Here is a 21,879-nt window from a genome sequence, read left to right as displayed (position 1 = left end):
GCTGTGTTTCGATTTTGTATGTTTGATTGTTGATTGTGATGTTTTGGTGTGATGCGAGGTTGTGTGGACTTGATAGAGCCGGGAATTCTGTTTTGTCCCTGTTTAGTTTGAATGTTGCTGCCCAGTTTTCCATGAGGTCGAGACCCGTCTTAGCTTTGTCCAGTATTTCTGTGACGCTGCTTTTGAATGGTATGTAAATCGTGACATCATCTGCATATATGAATGGGTTGAAACCCAATAGTTCCAGTTTTTTTCCCCGAGTGAAGCCATATTACATTGAACAATATAGGAGATATTGGGGATCCCTGTGGTACCCCACACTCGGAGGTCCAGGAGCCAGATAACTGGTTGGACATCTTCACTATGTAGAATCTGATCTTTAAGAAGCCATCGAACCATGTGGCCAGTGTCCCACTGATTCCTATGTAATAAGCAGGGTCATTAGTGTTGTGTGATCTACTAGGTCGAACACACTTGACGTATCGAATTGTAGTAATAGTATACTCTGACCTTGGCTCATCAAGCTCCCGAATTCATTATCTCGGTTGTTATGACTGTTTCGGTACTGTGTTGTGGTCTGAATCCTAATTGGGATTTATGAAGGATTGAGAAGTTTGTCATGTATTCCATTAGTTGTTGTGCCACCAGGCCCTCCGTTGTTTTGGTCAGCAGTGGTACTGAAGCCACTGGTCTGTAGTTTGTGAGATTGTTGATCTTCTTAGTTGCGTTCTTGGGGACTGAAGCGAGTATGATTTCACCTTTATCTTTTGGAACTTGTTCTTTTAAGAGCATATATGTGAGGTGTTTGGTGCAGAGGTGTAGCTATGGGGGGGCCACGGGGCCCCTGCAAATTTTGTCTGGGCCCCTGGTTTGGCTGGCGGGGGTCCCCAACCCCCGCCAGATGAAGCCTTCTTCAGCGCCTCCGGCATAGCCGCGTTCACTGCGCTGCTCTTCTTTCTCCTCCTGTGCCTGCTGATGCTCCTTCTCAGTTTCACGGAGCATCAGCGTGCACAGGAGGAGCAAGAAGAAAGTAGAGCAGGGCACTGAACACGGCTGAAAAAGGCTTCGGCTGGCGGGGGTTGGGGACCTCCGCCAGCAAAGATATTTGTTTTTGCAGGGGGAGCAACGAGGCAGTGAGGGGAAGTGGCAAGGAGGCGAGGTGAGGCAGTGGGGGGGCAAGGAGGTGAGGTGAGGTGAGGCATGGCAAATAGGCAAGGCGAGGCATAGCGGTGGGGGGGCTGCGGGGCGGCACTCAAAATGTGCCCCCAACCTCGGACTCTGGCCCTCTCCCACCCTGAGGTCTGGCTACACCCCTGGTTTGGTGATCAAAAACTTCTGCCCTCATGGATACTCCACAAAACTTTTCTTTTTTTTTATCAGGAAGAGCACTCACAGGAAAGCTGCCCATTGAATCACAAAAATGTTTTGTGGAGTATCCATGAGGGCAGAAGTTTTTGATAGAAGATTGGGTCAAGAGCGCCCCTTGTGCAGAAGTTTTTGATAGAAGATCGGGTCGAGAGCGCCCCTTAAAAGTTATGTTTACATGATGACGATAGCATGACGTCAGTGCATTAATGAGCATTCACCTTTAAAAGTTGGCGCCTTTTTGTTAGTGTAACATCAATAGATGCAAGCAAGGACACTGACAAGTAAGCCGGTTATATATACATTATTTGAAGCCTTTGTTTAATCTATGAATCTAATTGGTTTACAACAGAATTGGCGAACAGAAGACTGTATGCCGAAATACAATTTTGAAATTGACACGGTATCTTTGGGTTTTGTAGGAAGCATTGGACAAGGATGCTAACGGATAAATGGTGGAAGCACAGTCTGAACAACAAAACTTTCCCTGACGAAGCCGATGTGAACAGAAGGGCGAAACGGGACCCCGTAGGCTGGTTGAGACCTGAAGATAAGTAAAAGCTTTAGGTCCCCTTGTTTTGTTACTGGTTTGATTTGCTTCCATTACTGAAAATTATTGAAAACTAGTAAAAAAAGGCCCGTTTCTGGAGCCAATGAAACGGGCGCTAGCAAGGCTTTCCTGTGGCCCCCCCACCCAACGCACCTTCATCGTCAGTGACGCCATTGCGCCGCCCTGGCCGCCGTCGATGTGAGTGAATTGCTCCACCCTCAACGTCATAACATTTGACGCGAGGGCGGGGCCCCGAGACTGTGTTTTTCGTGGCTTCAGAGCTTCGAACTTACGAACCTTGGCTTCAGTGACGTCAGGCAATAGAACGTTGAGGGTGAGTTTTATATATATAGATAACCCCAAAAATAGAAAACGTAAGCAAGAATCAGAGCGGGGGGTTTTTTTGCCAGAGAAGAGTCAGTTCAGCGAGTCTGTAAAAGACAAAAAAATTTCAGTCTGCTGACGTACAAAGGCATTTCCTACGAAAAGATTTCCCGTCTTAGATAAATTGGAAAACATCACAAATCTGGATTTGGAAACTTGAACTTCAGATTATATACACATCACTCTAGAAAGAATATCACACAAGTGACAAACAGGAATACTTTGCGATACCACTGTAGAGGAGTGTGGTAGCCGTGTTAGTCCACTCTTAAGGTTATCAATAGAAATCAAACAAAATAAAACATGGAAAAGAAAATAAGATGATACCTTTTTTATTGGACATAACTTAATACATTTCTTGATTAGCTTTCGAAGGTCGCCCTTCTTCCTCAGATCGGAAATAAGCAAATGTGCTAGCTGACAGTGTATATAAGTGAAAACATTCAAGCATTACTATGAGAGTCTGACAGGGTGGGAGGATGGGGGTGGGTCGGAGGTATGCATGGGGACATCAAAGCATATCATTGATATTCTAACAGGATGGGTGTGGATAGGTGAGGGGTGGGGTGATCAACAGAGACATACAGCTTTATGATTTATAATGGGTTAGGAACCCCAGATCCTTGTTAAGTCCTTTCTGTTGGGTGTTAAAATATTCAATCATTCTGACTTCAAAGGTCTTACGTTCTTGTATGGTTTTAAAGTTACCTTTCAGTATTCTCACTGTGAAATCACTGGTACAGTGTCCTGGTTCTGTGAAGTGCTGTCCCACCGGGGTGGGGGCCCTACTGGCTGTATTGTTCATGTGATGTCTATGTAAATTGAATCTTGTCTTAAGCATCTGGCCTGTTTCTCCAATATAACATCCTTCGTTACATTTTTTACACTGAATGATATATACCACATTGGAAGATGAGCAAGTGAAAGATTCCTTTATGTTGAATATCTTTCCTTTGTGGGTAACTGTGGGGTCCTGTGAAATATTTTGACATAGTTTGCAACTGGATAAATTACAGGGACGTGTGCCCTTCTGTTCCTTTTCAGTCTGTGATGGAAGTTTACTTCTGATTAGCTTGTGTTTTAAGTTGGGTGGCTGTCGGAAGGCCAGTACTGGTGGGGATGGGAATATCTCTTTCAGTAATTCATCCTCCTGGAATATAGGTTGTAGATCTCTTATGATTTTCCTCAGTTTTTCCAGCTCTGGATTGTATGTCACTACAAGGGGAATTCTGTCTGTGGATTTTTTCTCCTTGTACTGTAGCAGATTCTCCCTGGGTGTTTTGAGGGAGGAGGCAATATTCTTGGAGATATATACCACTGTGTATGTGAATGAGAATTGACAAGTGAAGTGGGGAAGTTCTATTATTTTTGGATGCATTCGATGAACCATTCCAGTGGGTTTTTCCATCATATAGTTGGGGCATTTGTCTAGTAGGTACTTTGCATGTGCGTATATTGTCAGTGCTGCCTTCACTGGTCTTGTTCTGCCATGGTGTGGATGTTGTTGGTTTCGCATTCTTGTAAGAAGTCTTCTCCATAAAGTAGAAACCGGGAATTTGTGTGCTGCGGGTGGGTAGGAAGAAGGCCCAGGCCGGGAGCTAGGGAGAACCCATGCAAGGACCAGGGTGATCAAGAAAGTGGTCACCGCTGGTGGAGGGTCAGGCCGAGGAGGGGTCTGAACCCACACAGGTGGTTTAATACAGAGAAGAAGAGTACAGCCTTTGGGAATAAACTCTACAGGATAGGCGTGGACAGGAGCCTTATATATATGTACATAGTCCCAAGCTCAAGAGTGTCCTGTAAGTAACCTGAGAGGGAGAGTGGTATAGGAGCTGTCAAGCAGAGAAACAGAAGAAATTGAATTAGACTGGTTTGACAATAAGTGAATGTTTTCTGTTTAATTTGGATCTGCAACAGTATTTTTCCAATAAAAATTACAATTTCTATGATGCCCTCAGTACTGTGTGGTTCCTGGACTGAAGGGCTGAGTAGAAGCTGGGAACAGAGTAAGATTATCTCCCAATCCCCGGATCGCTATTCTGGACCACTCCCAAGCTTGACTGCAAACGAACTGGAACTGACGAGTGTGATAAGAGTGGCCTGAGAGAAAGGAACTGCAAGTATGTTTTGTTTGTGGCTCAGGACCGGAGCTAGTGGATGGCCCAGGTTACACATCTCTGAGGGGCTTATGGTTCAACTCTTCCTGCTTCTGTGGAATGACCAAAATTATTCTATATTCTTATTGCTGTATTAATACACATCTCATACCAAGGGCATAGCCAGACACCCAATTTTGGGTGGACCTGGGTCCAAGATGGGTGGGCAGAAGAATCCCGCCCCATCCCACAGGTGACTTGGTCTCTCCTTCTCTCACCTGCATGCCATATGGTCTCTCAAAACATCCCCCCTCTCCCGCATATCTTTTAAATAGCAGATTTTCACCGGCAGTGAGCAGCAACTAATACACTCATGTTGGCCCCACAGCCTTCCACTGACACAACTTTCTGTTTCCGCATAGGCAGGAATACGTCAGAGGGAAGGCTGTGAGGCTGGTGTGAGTAGTATGTATCAGCTGCTGCTCGCTGCAGGCGAAGATCTGCTATTTACAAGGTATGCAGGAGAGACAGTTGTTGGGAGTTTTCAGACGGTGGGGCTTGGGGATCCCTGCCAGTCACATCATAGGTGTGCTGCTACTGGGTGGGCCCGAGCCCAAAGTGGGTGGACCTGGGCCCACCCAAGCCCACCCTTGGCTACGCCACTGTCTCATACACAATAATCTGTCACTAGTACAGCACTGTACAGACGCCCAGAAGAGACAGCCCTTGTTCTGTGACGCTTATTCAAGACACCAAGACAAGACTTTAGATTACTCCGTCATGGCCTTGCTGACTTTAATTATATTAAAAACCTACCCCACTGCTTTGTCTCTAACAAAAATTCCTTCATTATTAATCTGAAACTGCAAACAAGTTTCTGTGAGTAGGCATGTTGGAATATATCCATCCGTTGTAAATTGTTTCACTTCTGTTGGGATTCTTTGTACAAGGAAAGTCAACCTTGCACAATCCAAAAAAGCATCAACAATGCAATGATGAATCATTAGCCATTCTTTCCAGAGCCAACTACTCACTGCCTGTTTCCAGTAGTCCCCACCCAGAATTACAAGAAGCTACCCCCACCCCCCCTAAAAAAAAAAAATCTGGTTGGCTTCTTTTGTTTTTTTCATATAGCCACTTGAGACACTTCTCTACAATTCTTTTTAAATAGGTGCCAGCATTATTGTAAATTCTGTTCCCAGACATTGATTCTTCTTGTCAATTGTTGTTCTTGTGATCTGTACTAAAAAGCAACGGATATCCCCATCCTGAAATGTAGTGACAGGAAATAAGTGAGCAGTTGTTCCCACCATGGACAGATACCGCCAACCTTGAAATGATCTGAATGGAGAAGTACATTCAAGACGTGAACGTTTTTCTTCCATTTGCCTTATTTGGTTGCACGTTGGCAGTGAGAGAGATTTCCTTCATGTAGAGTTCTGAAGCATGATTAATTTTGCTGGAGAAAATTCTGTGTCAGAAAGCAGTAAAAAGGGTTGCAAAGGAGCTACTGCTACTGGAAAACCAAAGGAAAGACAAAACTTTATTAAGGGCTCCTTTTACAAAGCTGCAATAAAAAGTGCTCTGCGGTAGCATGGGCACATCTTTTAGGCGTGCGCTGGGCTATTTTTTTTACCGCGGCTGGGAAAAAGGCCATTTTTAATGGGCCTGCGCTGATATTAAAACTAGCGCACACCTATTTATGGCCTGAGCCCTTACCGCCAACCCACTGACCTAGCGGTAAGGGCTCATACACTACCCATGTGGTAACCATGCAGCATGCGCAAGCATGGGACTGCTAGATCATGAAGGAACAAAAGAGGCGCTCAGGGAGGACAAGGCCATAGCGGAGAAACTAAATGAATTCTTTGCTTCAGTCTTTATAGAAGAAAATGTAAGAGATCTGCCTGTATCGAAAATGGTTTTCAAGGGTGATGATGTGGAGGAACTGAAAGAAATCTTGGTGAACCTGGGAGATGTATTGAGCCAAATCGACAAATTAAAGAGTAGTAAATCACTTGGACCGGTTGGCATACATCCAGGGGTACTCAAAAGAACTCAAGCATTAAATTGCTGATCTGCTGTTAATAATATGTAACCTGCCGTTAAATTTTTCCATAGTACCTGAAGATTGGAGGGTGGCCAATGTGACACCGATTTTAGTTCCAGGGGTGACCTGGGAAATTACAGACCAGTAAGCCTGACGTTAGGGCCGGTAAAAATAGTGGAAACTATTATAAAGAATAAAATTATGCAGTGCCTACACAAACACGGTTTAATAGGGCAGAATCAGCATGGTTTCAGCCAAGGGAAGTCTTGCCTCACCAATTTGCTTCATTTCTTTGAAGGTGTGAATAAACATATGGATAAAGGTGAGCCAATTGATGTAGTGTTCCAGAGACGGGAAGGCGGTAGAACTAGAGGACATGGATTGAGGCTGAAAGGGGACTGACTCAGAAATAATGTCAGGAAGTATTTTTTCACTCAGAGGGTAGTAGGTACCTAGAATGCCCTTCTGCTGGAGGTGGTGGAAATGAAAACGGTAACGGAATTCAAAAATGCATGGGATAAAGACAAAGGAATTCTGTTTGGAAGGAATGAATCCAAAGAAGCTTAGCGGAAATTAGGTAGCAACAGTGCTAATTGGGAAGCAAAGCCTGTGCTGGGCAAGACGTCTACGGTCTGTGCCCTGATCATGGCTGAATAGATTTGTCTGGACTGCAGCGGAGCTTTTCAGGGGCTTCGTCAACTTCAGAAATTTAGAATAAGGACAGTACATACAGTAAGTACATAAGTAATGCCACACTGGGAAAAGACCAAGGGTCCATCGAGCCCAGCATCCCGTCCACGACAGCAGCCAATCCAGGCCAAGGGCACCTGGCAAGCGTCCCAAACGTACAAACATTCTATACATGTTATTCCCGGAATTGTGGATTTTTCCCAAGTCCATTTAGTAGCGGTTTATGGACTTGTCCTTTAGGAAACCGTCTAACTCCTTTTTAAACTCTGCCAAGCTAACCGCCTTCACCACGTTCTCCGGCAACGAATTCCAGAGTTTACGCGTTGGGTGAAGAAAAAGTTTCTCCGATTTGTTTTCAATTTACTACACTGTAGTTTCATCGCATGCCCCCTAGTCCTAGTATTTTTGGAAAGCGTGAACAGACGCTTCACATCCACCTGTTCCACTCCACTCATTATTTTATATACCTCTATCATGTCTCCCCTCAGCCGTCTCTTCTCCAAGCTGAAAAGCCCTAGCCTCCTTAGTCTTTCTTCAAGGACAGTGCCAGGCAGACCTCTACGGTCTGTGCCCTGAAAATGGCAAGGACAAATCAAGATCAATGAAGTATAACATCATACCATATGTAATGAGTTTATCAGGTCTTTTTCTGATGTCATCTACTCTGTTACTATGTAAGAGTTACCTTCGAAAGCTAATCAAAAATGTGTTATGTTAGTCCAATAAAGAATGTATCATCTTATTTTATTTTCTCTGTTTTCTTTTATTTCTATGTATTCCCTTCAGCACGAAATGGAACCCAGATTAGATGTATTTGGCCTTTCCAAATATATGGAGGCACCCAAGACAAGAGAGAGGATGTGCCAGTGCACGGCATGCTCAAAGGCCAGCAGTTTCATGCGTGGCAAAACCCACTTTCCAATTCGCCCTCGTTCAAAAAGCGTAGACATGGAATATAAAGTGCTATGTAACTACTACTAATCATTTCTATAGCGCTACTAGACATACGCAGCGCTGTACACATTATACGCAGGTACTTTCTCTGTCCCTAGAGGGCTCACAATCTAAGTTTTTGTACCTGAGGCAATGGAGGGTTAAGTGACCTACTCAAGGTCACAAGGAACTGCAGTGGGGATTGAACCCAGGTGGTTTTACTAAGGTCCAATTATCCCAGTCAGCAGTTGCAGTAGAAGCGGCTCAAAGCTAAAAAATAAAAAATGCTGCTTTGCCCCTATTCTCAGCCTCAGAGATCAACAGTCACCTTTTCAAAGAGAAGCTGATCTTTCTCTGCTCAGCAAAGGAGATTGCATGTGACCCTCTAGATCTGAAGGATGTTTACGATTATTGAATATTTCTAAAACCGCTTTTCTTATCAAATCTGCCACTGCTAAGCAACAATCATTATTATTCTGCCCCAGAAGGCCAGGTCTAATAGATGATCATGAATACTTACCAAGAAACAGAAGAATAAATCAATAACTTAGTTAAAGAATCAATAAGTGTCCTGCGGGATAATTTAACAAGCAATGAACCACTCACGCTTGCTAACCAATGCACCACAGCCCCAGGAAGATGCAGCCTCCATTTTATGGTACCGACATTAAAAAAAAAAAAAGTCAGGTCAGGTAAACCTACAATATATCAGCCCAAGCTGCCTGTACATCATAGGAAAGGCCATGCGGTGAATATGAGCTCAAAAGACATGTTCCATATAGTGAACAACACTTTACACGCACTAGTGGAACACAATTAAAAACGTAAACGAAATCAGTTGCTCTAAAGAAGTAAAAAGACTCCGAAACTGCAAGTAAATCCCAGGAAGAAAAAAAAAACAGTTGTCATAGTATGGAAGATACGTGTGGATGTTCATTGCAATGTGTTCTGCGCATTGCAGAAACGTGTTTTGCTAAGCGTGAGATCGAGTTGCAATTCTTTTCTTCTTTTAGGGATCACATAAACCCTGAGATCTGCAGCTGCTTGGGGGGCCCTTTTACTAAGCCGTATAAGCGTAGACACTACTACTACAAATCATTTCTATAGCGCTACAAGTCGTACGCAGCGCTTCACAATTGAACATGAAGAAAAAGACAGTCCCTGCTCAAAAGAGCTTACAATCTAAATCAGGACAGACAGACAGGACAAATAAGAGATAAGGGTAGGACAGACAGTTAGGACACATAGGGAAAAGGGACTATTGAAGCGAGGAAGACAAGATAAAGGCCAATTATCTTGTAAAGGCCAATTAGCAGCTAATTAGTGCCCAATGCATGCCAAAATGGAGTTACCACCCGGCTACCATGTGGCTCTTGTGGTAATTTCATTTTTGGCGTGTGTCCGAAAAATAATTTTTAATTTTCTGACGCGCATAGGTCACTACCGCCCGGTTACCACGCGAGACTTTACCACTAGGTCAATGGCTGGCGGTAAGGTCTCAGACCTAAAATGGATGTGCGCCAATTTTGATTTTACTGCACGTCCATTTTCGGCAAAAAGTTTTTTAAAAGAGGCATTTTTTTTGAAGGCACGTTGAAAAATGTTATCTGCGCGCGCCCAAAACACGCGCCTACATTACCGCAGGCCATTTTTCAGCTCACCTTAGTAAAAAGGACCCCTGGGTTTGTTGCAGACTTTGCTTCTTTTGCATCCACTAAATACCATGTACTCAAAGACCTTTCAATACTTGAGCTTTGGAGACCACACAGGTCTCTTTTTCAGATGCAAGAACAAGGCTGCCGGTGCAGGAAGGAAGTGCGTACCACATTCTGCCTGCGCAGAACACATCTGCTGACAAGAATTGACACCAGTTCTTGTGGTGTGATATTGAACACAAAGAGGTTGCTTAAAGCAATATGGTTGCCACCTACTTCTTAGTTTATTTTTTTATTTATTTATGACATTTAAACCCCCACATTTTCCTGTACAATTTTGAGTTCAACGTGGCTAACAAGCTAAAAAGAAGTCATTACAAAACATGAAACAAAATACATAAACCCACACGGAGGTGAGAGGCGCTCTCATGTCAGTGCAGGGGGCCTGGCACGGAGGGGGGAGGGCGCGGCAGTGAGGAGGGTAACTGGACATGGGGGGAGGGCGCGGCGGTGAGGAGGGTAACTGGACATGGGGGGAGGGCAAGAGAAAGAGGAGGGTTGCTGAATATGGAAGGAGGGCAGGGGAGAGAGAAGGGCTGCTGGACATGGGGGGGAGGGCCGGGGTGCTGGACATGGATCGATGGAGGGGAGAGAGCAGGGTTGGTGGACAGGGCGGGGAGGCCAAGGGAAAGAGGAGGGTTGCTGGACATGGAGGTGAGAATTACAAATCTCGCCCATTTTAACGGGCTTAACGGCTAGTAGATTAATAAACTACTTTGTTACAGGTAGGAAAATGAAGACGCAAGTAGTTTCTTGCACCAAAGGTTGAATTGCGAGAAGGTAAAGTAACAAGGGGCAACATATGGTTCCTTCCACCTAATCCCCCCTTTTAATGCTTGGAATTAAACGGCAACAAAAGTAACGGCAGGAAACACCGTTGTAGCTAATCAGCTTAATAGATCTCTAGGCCACAACAAAATGAGCGGGTCATAAATGATATGGAAGGATTTAAGATTTTGAAAAATCCTGTAGCAATAGCTTGCAATTTTACACTGTTAAAAAAAAAAAACACTATACAAAGCTTGTTTTCTGCATAACTCTGTCAAAACTTTACCAGAAAAATGTGGGATGTATCATCTTGAATAAGTTAGCAATAAGCCTACACTCACGCCGGCCACCTCATCTAAACTATATCACTTCACTACCTGGTTCGTCAACTGTCGTGATGTTTGTTCAGTGAGAACTGATTGGGCCCTGCCGCTTCCTGAACCCATTTTGCGATGTCTTTAAAACATATTCTGAGTGAAGGAGTAGCCTAGTGGTTAGTGCAGTGGACTTTGATCCTGGGGAGCTGGGTTCAGTTCCCACTGCAGCTCCTTGTGACTCTGGGTGATTCACTTAACCCTCCATTGCCCCAGGTACAAATAAGTACCTGTATATATTATGTAAACCACTTTGAATGTAGTTGTAAAAACCACAGAAGGGTGGCATATCAAGTCCCATTAACAAGATTCCATGCACAGTCTGAAACAGTAGCAACATTCCATGTAGAACCCCAAAGAATAGCAAGATTCCAGAATCCCAAAGAGATTCTACATGGAATGTTGCTACTATTTGAGATTCTACATAGAATATTGTTAATGGTGGAGTAGCCTAGTGGTTAGTGCAGCAGACCTTGATCCTAGGGCACTGAGTTCAATTCCCACTGCAGCTCTTTGTGACCGTGGACAAGTCACTTAACCCGGTACCCATATATACTATGTAAACTGCTTTAAATGCAGTTACAAAAAGGGGGTATATCAAGTCCCATTTCCCTTTCTACACTTATCCACTTCTTTTCTGGAAACTCTTGCACCATTCTATGAGAACCATAACCTTTCTCCTGATACAAATTTTTAATAAGGATCGGATCCTCCTGACTGAAACCCATGATAACTGCGTATGTTTAAAGCAAAAATGGTGTCCGCACTCATGACAATAATCACTTGGTGAAAGGGATGTCGTTTAGGTGAGGTGGCCAGCGCGAGTGTAGACTTATCGCAAACTTGCTCAGGATGATATATCCCAAATTTTATGAAATTGGTCAAGTTTTGTCAGAGTTTTGCCAAAAACAAACGTAGTATAGTTTTTTTTTTAGCCAGTTTCCTAAAATATCAGTCCTTTCCACTTCACGCCAGCATTCTACTGTAATCCTGGGCCTTGAGCTGCTCATCCTGGTCTGACCTGTGGAACGGCATGCAAACTCCTCAAATGTATTAAAATGGTCCATCAAAAAGGTATCACCTGCATGCTATTTGAACGTGATCTGTAAATACTCTTATGCATTAACAGGAACTGATGGCTGCAAACCAGACGCTAAACTCTTTTCATTCTCTGCTTGTGGCTGCCTTAACCTTTCTGATGATGGTAGAAGATAAAACCAGTCGCTCTGAGCAGGAGCATATCATTCAGCCTGTTTATTCATTTAAATTCCTTCGCTATTCATATCTTGGATAAAGATGAGTGTTGCACAAGCCTAAATCCATGTGCCCGATGCATTGATCCAGTGGCGTGCTTGCCCACCTGTCACACTCAAGTTTCAATTCCTAAAACTCAGAAATATTCATTACAAAATGGCTCATGGAGGTCAAAACCAGTTTCTTTTTCTTGAGAAGCCAATATAAATTTAGAAAAAAGCAGCTTCTGAATGAGAATCTCTTTCCAGTCTGGGTGGTTGCTGCACTGCTAACAGAGCTGGATATGGAGACCCTTGTTTGTCCCACTTCTACTTCACCCTTATGCCCCTAGAGCAACCCACTCCTCACCCACTCACTTAGCTTCTTCTTTCTCCCAACCCGCAGCTTGCTTTTGTCCTTACAGCAGTTGTGCCCATGAGATTTGAAGTTTCCAGAAGAGAGAGGAGACACTTGCTGACCTGAACATGTATACCCTGGAGGAAAGGAGGAACAGGGGTGATATGATACAGACGGTCAAATATTTGAAAGATATTAATCCGTAAACGAACCTTTTCTGGAGATGGGAAGGTGGTAGAACTGGAGGACATGAAATGAGATTGAAGGAGGGCAGACTCAAGAAAAATGTCAGGAAGTACTTTTTCACGGAGAGAGTGGTGGATACTTGGAATGCCCTCCCGCAGGCATGAAAATGGTAACGGAATTCAAACATAAGCAGGATAAACATAAAGGAATCCTGTTCAGAAGGAATGGATCCTCAGGAGCTTAGCCGAGATTGGGTGGCAAGAGCCGGTAGTGGGAGGCGGAGATAGTGCTGGGCAGACTTATATGGTCTGTGCCAGAGCTGGTGGTGGGAAGCTGGACTGGTGGTTGGGAGGCGAGGATAGTGCTGGGCAGACTTACACGGTCTGTGCCCTGAAAAGGACAGGTACAAATCAAGGTAAGGTATGCACAAAAAGTAGCACATACGAGTTTATCTTGTTGGGCAGACTGGATGGATGGTGTAGGTCTTTTTCTGCCGTCATCTACTTTGTTACTATGTAAGAAGAAATTGAACTGCCACAAACACACACACACACATGGGTTCCCAGCCTGTGCTCCCGTGGTCTGCTTCTCAAGTCTTTTGCACTGGCTGCAGACAAGAAGAAACTGTTCACGACAAATAAGGTTGAAGGCAGTATGGCGTAAAAATAGCTTTATTGAAGTCAAAACTCCCAACACAGCTGCGTTTCAGCTTCAGCCTGCATCAGGGGTACAACAAATCGCACATTCATGAGATATCACAGATCAATAAAGCAATGCCATGATATACAGCTCATGTATGAAGCATCAAGGAAATCAGCACATAGCATAGCTGAACTCAAGACAAATGTGGTACATGAGCTCATTATAGAATTGTGCCGATCAGCAACAGTGAAGCTATATTTGTCATACTGCCTTTGACCTGATTTGTCACGTCTACAACTTGGTTCTGCTGGTGACTGCTTCTGTTGTCTGATGTTTTGCACCAGCAGTTCTTGCATGGGACAGGGAGATGGATTCTCACGTCAGGTAATACTTGTACATTGTGAATCTAGTCACTAATGAAAAATGATGATTTTTTGTTTTGAAATACTGGGACAGACTGAAAGTTCATCAAGCCCAGTATCCTGTTTCTAACAGTGGCCTATCCAGGTCACAAGTATCTGGCAGATTGTATGCTGCTTATCCTAGAAATATCCAGCAGATTTCCCCAAGCCCATCTTAATAATGGTTCATGGACTTTTCTTTCAGGAAACCATTTTTAAACCCTGCTAAGCTAACTGCTTTGACCATATTCTTTGGTTACAAATTCCACAGTTTAATTACACGTTGAGTGAAGAAATATTTATTCTGATTTGTCTCAAATTGACAACTTAGCAGCTTCGTTGCACGCCCCCTAGTCCTTGTATTTTTGGAAAGAGTAAACAAGTGATTCACATCCACCCATTCCACTCAGTATTTTATAGACCTCTATCATATCTTCCCCTCAGCCGTCTCTTCTCCAAGCTGAAAAGCCCTGGCCGCTTTAAGCTTTTCCTCATAGGGAAGTCATCCCATCCTGTTTATCATTTTTGTTGCTCTTCTCTGTACCTTTTCTAATTCCACTACATCTTTTCTGAGATTGCGGTGACCAGCAGGGTGATTCTATGATGTAGGTTACACATGTAACTGTTTCAAATACTATGACATGTGTGTGTACATGCCAGATATGTGCTTATTTATTTGGATTTAGCTCACACCTTTTCAGTAGGCGAGTCACATTCAGATACACTGGGTATTTCCCTGTCCCCAGAGGCATTACAACCCAGGGGCATAGCTAGGTGGGGCCACGGGGCCTGGGCCCCCACAGATTTAATCCGGGCCCCTGGTTTTGCTGGTGGGGGTGCATGGTCCATGAGCCTAATATATTTGCTGCTTTTGCAGTTTCTGCTCAGGAATAATTATTAGACTGTAACAGAATATATGCAGAGATCTATTTTTTTTGAGTATAGTATTTATTTTTGTGTGCTTGTTTGCCAATTATCATTATTATCCTATAATAAACTAGTAAAAAAAGTCCCGTTTCTGTTTGAAAGGAAACGGGCGCTAGCAATGTTTTTTTTTTTTGTTTGTTTTTGGTAACTATAGAGTTGTTAGAAAAGTATTATAATGAGAAGGAATATTTGTTAAATTTGTAAATCATCTGTTGCTGAGTTGTTCCGTCATGTGAAGCAACTGTCTTCCCAGGTGCAGTATATGTTTGAGAGCGTGTTTGAGAGTGTCTGTGTGTGAGAGAGAGAGTGAATGTGAGAGTGTGTGTGTGTTACAGTGGGCATTGAAACAGAGTGTATGCCTGTGTGAGAGTGTGGGTGTGACAGTGAGACAGAGTGTGTGTGTGTGTGTGTGTGTGTGTGTGTGTGTGTGTGTTTGACAGAGTGTGTGTCACAGTGACACACAGAGAGTGAAAGACTGTGTGTGTGTGTGTGTGTGTGTGTGTGTGTGTGTATGTGTGCATGTCCCCCTCCTTCTGTGTGAAGTGCAGTCCCCCCCTTTCTGTTAGAAGTTTTCTCCCCCCTTCCCTCCTGTGAGTGGCAATGTAAGGGTGCCCCCCCCCCCCCCCCCGTGTTTCGTTTTTGAATTCCTTTTCTTTCTTTTATCCAGCGATTGTGCTCTCTTTCTCATGCCCTCCATTCATCCATGTGCATCATTTTTCCTCTCCCCTTCTGTTCTCTCACCCCCTCTCCATGTGTTTGTCTGTCTCCCCTTCAAGTTCCATGGCCTCTCCCTTAAAGTTTCTGCCCCCTTAATTGTACCTGTTTGTTTACGTTGCACTGCTGTCTGCAGGATCGGTGTCTGTGAACCTCATCCAGCTTGCCCTGTTGTTAGTGCTGCAGTATCGGGAGGGCAGTTCAGGGCGGCGTGAACCTCGTCCAGAGAAGGCTGCAGTTTGTTTTATCTTCTTGCGCAGCCTGCTGAAGTCTTTTTGCTTTTTTTGACGTCCCCTGTTGAGGCGGCTGGAGGCTGTCTGTTGACCTTGTTTTTTTTGTTAGTGTGGGTCCGGAGGGCGGCTGGAGGCTGTTTCTTCACCTTTTTTTGTTTGTTGGTGCGGGTCCGGACGGCGGTATTCTCCTCAGCTGGGCGGCAGTCTCGTGCGGTGCGAGCGTTGTGGATGGCGGTTGTTGATTTCGTTAGAGCATGGCAGGGTCGGGAGTGCTTCTCGAGCCTTTTTTTTTCACCTTTTCTTTTTTTTTTTTGCACGTGCCAGCAGCCAGTTCCTGCGATCTGCTGGGTTTGGTGACATCATTGAGTTCGATGCTGCCTCGCAGACCACCTCCGTGCTGAGGGAGCCACAGTCCCAAGCACTTTAGAACGTTGGAGGTGAGTTTTATTACATAGGATAATATATGTATACATTGACATTGGCATAGTCCTTCATTGGGAGACGTCCAGCGTTGAACCATAACGGTCCCAAATACTGCAGTCATACCCCTTAGCTAAACATATCCAGAGGAATTACCATTCCAAGTGATTTTCTATCCATCTTATGCACTAACTATTATTACAGAACAAATGCGGCTATTCTAGATGAAGCAGCGAAACAGACGGTGAGGACTTGTCTGGTATCATCACCAGGGGCATAGCCAGACTTCAGCGGGAGGGGGGTCCAGAGCCCGAGGTGAGGGGGCACATTTTAGCTCCCCCCCCCCGGCGCCGCCGACCCCCACCCACCATTTAACCCCCCCCCCCCCCGGCAGCCATTTTTGACCCCACCACCACCACCACCACCTTTGACACCCCCCCCCCGGCGCCAACCCTTTTGACCCCATCTTCCTGCCGCCGCCAACCCTCCACCACCGTCAGGTAACTTTGCTGCTGGCGGGGGTCCTCAACCCCCGCCAGCCAAAGTCCTCTTCTCCGGCACAGCCACATTGCTGATCTGCAAGGGCAGGCTTCTGTTTCTGTGATTCTACATGGAATGTTGCTAGTGGAGGAGTAGCCTAGTGGTTAGTGCAATGGACTTTGATCCTGGGGAACTGAGTTCGATTCCCACTGTAGCTCCTTGTGACTCTGGGCAAGTCACTTAACCCTCCATTGCCCCTGGTACAAAATAAGTACCTGAATATATGTAAACCACTTTGAATGTAGTTGCAAAAACCTCAGAAAGGTGGTATATCAAGTCCCATTTCCCTTTCCCTTATGATATCAGAAGTGAGCCAAGTATTGGGCAATGAAGCCATTGTGACATCACTGATGAGGTTGGCTCTTATTGGTGGAATGAGTGGAGGAGTAGCCTAGTGGTTAGTGTAGCAGACTTTGATCCCAGGGAACTGAGTTCGATTCCCACTGTAGCTCCTTGTGACTCTGGGCAAGTCACTTAACCCTCCATTGCCCCTGGTACAAAATAAGTACCTGAATATATGTAAACCACTTTGAATGTAGTTGCAAAAACCTCAGAAAGGTGGTATATCAAGTCCCATTTCTCCCCTTCCCCTTAACCACTATTCACCAGGCTTCTCAAAATTGAACCTTCAATTGTTCACATCTTCTTCATGCCAATCAAGTTGGAGCTATGCCAATTTTGCCAAAGCTGCATGGTAGTCTGCTTAAAAAAAGTTTTTTTAACTTCTCTCCAATATGATAAACTTGTAACCACTCTCCGAACCACTCAAAGACCACTTAAAGAACGCATCACGTTCAAAATTTGCTCCCTAGTTCACAAAATCATTTATTTGTGTTTAAATACACAACATTATTTATTTATTTATTTATTTGTAGCATTTGTGTCCCACATTTTCCCACCATCTCATTCAATGACACTGAGTTTCCTCTCACTGTAACCCAACACGTTACGTGTTTCACTCTCTGAGCGTCATCAGGAGTCAGTGCCTCGGCTACAATAAGCCGCTGAGTTCTCGATCATGGCACCATACCACCGTAGGTAACGCCCACACATGTGCATGAATACGCATGAGATGGCTTCGCAAACACTGCCTGGCTCTGAAGCTTGTGTTCTGGAATCTAGGCAGCACCGTTACGGTGAGAGATCAGAGTGGTGTAGTAGAAGAATAAAAAGCAGAGGGAAGTGGGAATGTAAACCAGGATTCCCAAAGACCGGACCACAGCAGTAGTAAAAACGAAGCAAAGTTTTATTAAACGATAAAATGACTCGACACAACGTTGTGTTTCGGCCAAAAGGCCTACATCAGGAGTCTGTATGCTTGACATGAGAAAGAAAGCCGAGAAAATGGCGACGTTTGGTTATAATGGTCTTTAAAAAGATCGTTGTTTATAGAAGTATGCCTGAATCGTAGGCAAGGCAATGTAGTGAACAGAGTTGATAACAGCCGTCCTTTATTATTACAAAGATCCGACACGGGCCGTGTTTCGTTGCACAAGCGCCTGCCTCAGGGGTCTGACATAAAAACACAAAGATAAAATTACAAAGATAAAATTTAAAATTAAAAAAAAACCTTGTAAATATACATATATACAACAAAATATTGAATATTAAATCATAAAAACGTGCTATAAAAAGTCAATAAAGAATAAAAATATGAACATGGAGTTACTATGGAATATAATGGAATCAAAACAAACAAAATATTGTATTAATGTTAACTTAACAGACTACTCTATTTGGAACCAGACGACTTCATACATGCACTATATTCAATATTTCAATCACTTTTAACATTCCAATACACATGACACCATGTTTTTGTCAGTGCATTAAACTTATCTCCCTACCATGCAGATATTTGTAACACTGCTTTCATCTTCATTATTGTCAATGTTCTTTGACTTATATATACATGCACATGTGTGTACATTTTATTTATCTTTGGCACAATATTGATTCTCGTGTCGGGTCTTTGTAATAATAAAGGACGGCTGTAATCCCTCTCTTGAAGGCCCAGTGTTGCTTTTTTTGTGTGTATTGTATGCTGCAAAACCCTCTCTTCTGTGCCTGTGAACAGAGTGGAAGAATGTCATCTGCGTAGAAGTAAAAAGAGATTCCAGCTTCCTGAATAAGGAGTGCTAGCGGACTAAGAAAAAGATTGAGCAAGATAGGAGACAGGATACAACAATCAAGGTGCTTAATTGCAGACTCACCAGATTCACCCTGAGATCCACTCCTATGGTCTTTGGTAGCCTCTGTGACCCTGCCACAGGAGGGGGAAATGGGCAGTCGCAGTGTCTGTCTGTCTCTCTCCCTCTCCCCCACCCCATTCACATGCACCAAGCCTAATGGCTTATGAGGGACAGCTACCACAAGCATGACATGCCAGCGCCACCCCCAACATTGGGCAGAATAGACAGGTCTACTCTGCGTTCATGTCATAGCTGCTGTCCTCTGCCCAATGAGGAATCCTGCCACAAGTTAAATTCACTGGAGAGAGCATAGTGGTAAAGTAACAGTATTTCACAGCAGAAAAAAAAGTCAACTCGCTCCTCCTTCCTGCCCACTTATCCCTGATCAATGGGAGCTGCCAGCCATTGAGCTTGTCCATTTGCAGGATATCACTGCGTAGAACACTGCAGCTAGACTCATATTCGGCAAAACAAAATTTGAAAGTGCTAAGCCACTACGAGAAAAACTACACTGGCTCCCACTTAAAGAAGGCATCACGTTCAAAATTTGCTCCCTAGTTCACAAAATCATTCACGGAGGTGCACCAGCCTACATGTCAGACCTGATAGACTTACCACCCAGGAACGCTAAAAGATCATCCCGCACGTTCCTTAATCTGCACTTCCCCAGCTGCAAAGGTCTAAAATACAAACTAACGCATGCGTCAAACTTTACCTACTTAAGTACACAGCTATGGAATGCACTACCACGCAACTTAAAAACGATCTACAAACTAACGAACTTCCGCAAACTACTGAAGACCCATCTCTTTAACAAGGCATACCTCAAAGACCAACCAATGTGAATATACACAACTTCTACACATATTAGAACTGTCTTACAATATCTGATTGTTATACTACTATCATGACTTTCATGATCACATTGCCAAAGATTCTTCTGTAACACTAAATGTCTACTTTTAGCATATTCCCACTACACATGATGTATTGTAAGCCACATTGAGCCTGCAAAGAGGTGGGAAAATGTGGGATACAAATGCAATAAATAAATAAATATCCAGGCCAGGCTAGTCCATGAGCATGCAAAAACCTTTTATCTTTTTAGTTAACAACATGGCGCTCAGCTACAATCTTAACTTGATGATACAGTCAAGTATGTCTGATAGAGACTAACATATTGGGAATGAAGACTACTACTACTTAACATTTCTAGACTGCTACTAGGGTTACGCAGCGCTGTACAGATTAACAAAAAGGACAGTCCCTGCTCCAAGGAGCTTACAATCTAATGGGCGAAATGTCAAGTAGGGGCAGTCTAGATTTCCTGAATAGAGGTATAGTGGTTAGGCGACATTGAAGAGGTGGGCTTTGAAGACAAAGAGAGGGCTTCAGATCTGCATGACAACACTTTTTCTCTCATGACCCCACTGAACCAGAGCATCCGCACTACATCTCCGTGTGTCACACATTAAGCTCCAATTACGGAAGGATTACCAATAAATATGGCCACTTAATCACACATTTCCATCAATAGAAAGCTCTTACCCGGTGGGGGAAAACACAATTATTTGTTGCTAGCTGTACTTGAAGGAAGAAACTGGTATTGTGGTTTCAGCATTTTACTGCCAAAACAAACTTCATGGCTAAAGAGCCGGCAAACACCTTAGAGCTGAAAGAGTTAAATGAACCTTAGGAAAAGGGAGACAGAAGAGGTTTACAGGTTTGCCCTTGCCTGAGAGAACTGACAACACAAAATCTGATGTGTTGTGTTGCTGGCAGTTAATATTCACCTATTGCGGAGCTGCCACGTTACCCATTCCAGGAGGGAGACTTTTTGGCCGGTCCTGGATTTCTGCCAACTTCATCCTGGTGCATTATGGGACCTGCAGAACTAATTTCAATGGCTAGAATCATGGACTACAATGACTACACTGCTTTGGGATGTAAGTTTAAAATCAGGACTGGCCAAAAAGTCTCCCTCCTGGAATGGGTAACTTGGCAGCTCTGCAATTGCTTGTCGAGAACCCCCCCCCCCCCCCAATTCCCTAAGTTTCATCAGGGCCTAACGCTCAGGTGTAGCCACTCCAACAGAGCAGAAAAGCCAGGGTATCAGCAGAGAGGCCAAGTTACACGGTCCTGGATTTCTGACCACCCCATCCTGGGGCATTATGGGACTTGCAGCACTAACACAAGACTCTATTTCAGGAAGCAGGTGAAAGCTTGGCTCTTCAACCAAGCCTTTAATGGAAGAAGTAACTAACTTGTTAGTCTCACTCACACACACAAGGATTGATTCGGGTTGCACATACTGCAGCGGGACATGTTTATCCACTCCTACCCTAGCTGAGATAATATTTAACCATCTCTCTAACCTCACGTGCAACTTTCTTCAAATCAATCACTTTACTTTCTAATTCTTCCTACTTTCTTATTCATCTATATGTTACAACTTTGCCTTACCCTTCACTACCAATTATAATGTTCTATTACGTATCGTGTTGACATTGTAAATTGTATACCATGCCATACTTTGTATTGTTACTTGAATATTTTTACTGCTGTAATTGTCTATTGCTCATGTTTGACCTATTCTTACTGTACACCGCCTTGCCCGTAATGTCTTGTCTGTCTGTTTTACCTAGATTGTAAGCTCTTTGAGCAGGGACTGTCTCTCTATGTCAAATGTTCAGCACTGTGTGCGTCTGGTAGCGCTATATACATGCTATTAGTAGTACTAGTAGTAGAGTGAATTCCTTCAAAAAGGCGGTAAATAAATCCTAATAAATAAATGACTAATTTCAATAGGCAGGGTCAGGCACTACAACTCCCACACTGCTTTGGGATACAAGTTCAAAACCAGGACGCCAAAAGGGCTCCAGCCTGGAACTGGGTAACTTGGCATCTCTATGTCAGGACCTGCAGAGAGTGGAAAAGGTGGTCTGCAGGGAGATGAGCTGTGTTGTAGAGCCAGAGGACAGCTCACCCACTATTTAACCGAAAAAAAACACTCTCCCCCTTGTCTGGAAATGCAGAAACGGTTATCTAAAAAAAAAAAAAAAAACCGTATAAAGCATGTCACCTGCATAGCGAGCATACCCTGGCACTA

At 44.0% G+C, this 21,879-nt stretch overlaps 1 protein-coding gene across 2 annotated transcripts in view; it reads right to left on the bottom strand.

The window, feature by feature from the left end:
* Positions 1–21,879, bottom strand: part of GPR68 (G protein-coupled receptor 68) — a 47,158-nt gene that overhangs the window by 24,943 nt on the left and 336 nt on the right. The window lies entirely within an intron of this gene.

Source organism: Microcaecilia unicolor, chromosome 9 (genome assembly GCF_901765095.1).
Source record: "Microcaecilia unicolor chromosome 9, aMicUni1.1, whole genome shotgun sequence".
In the NCBI taxonomy this organism is placed as follows: Eukaryota; Metazoa; Chordata; class Amphibia; order Gymnophiona; family Siphonopidae; genus Microcaecilia; species Microcaecilia unicolor.
Note: the sequence above shows the minus strand (reverse complement) of the source record. Positions and strands in the feature narration are given on the sequence as shown.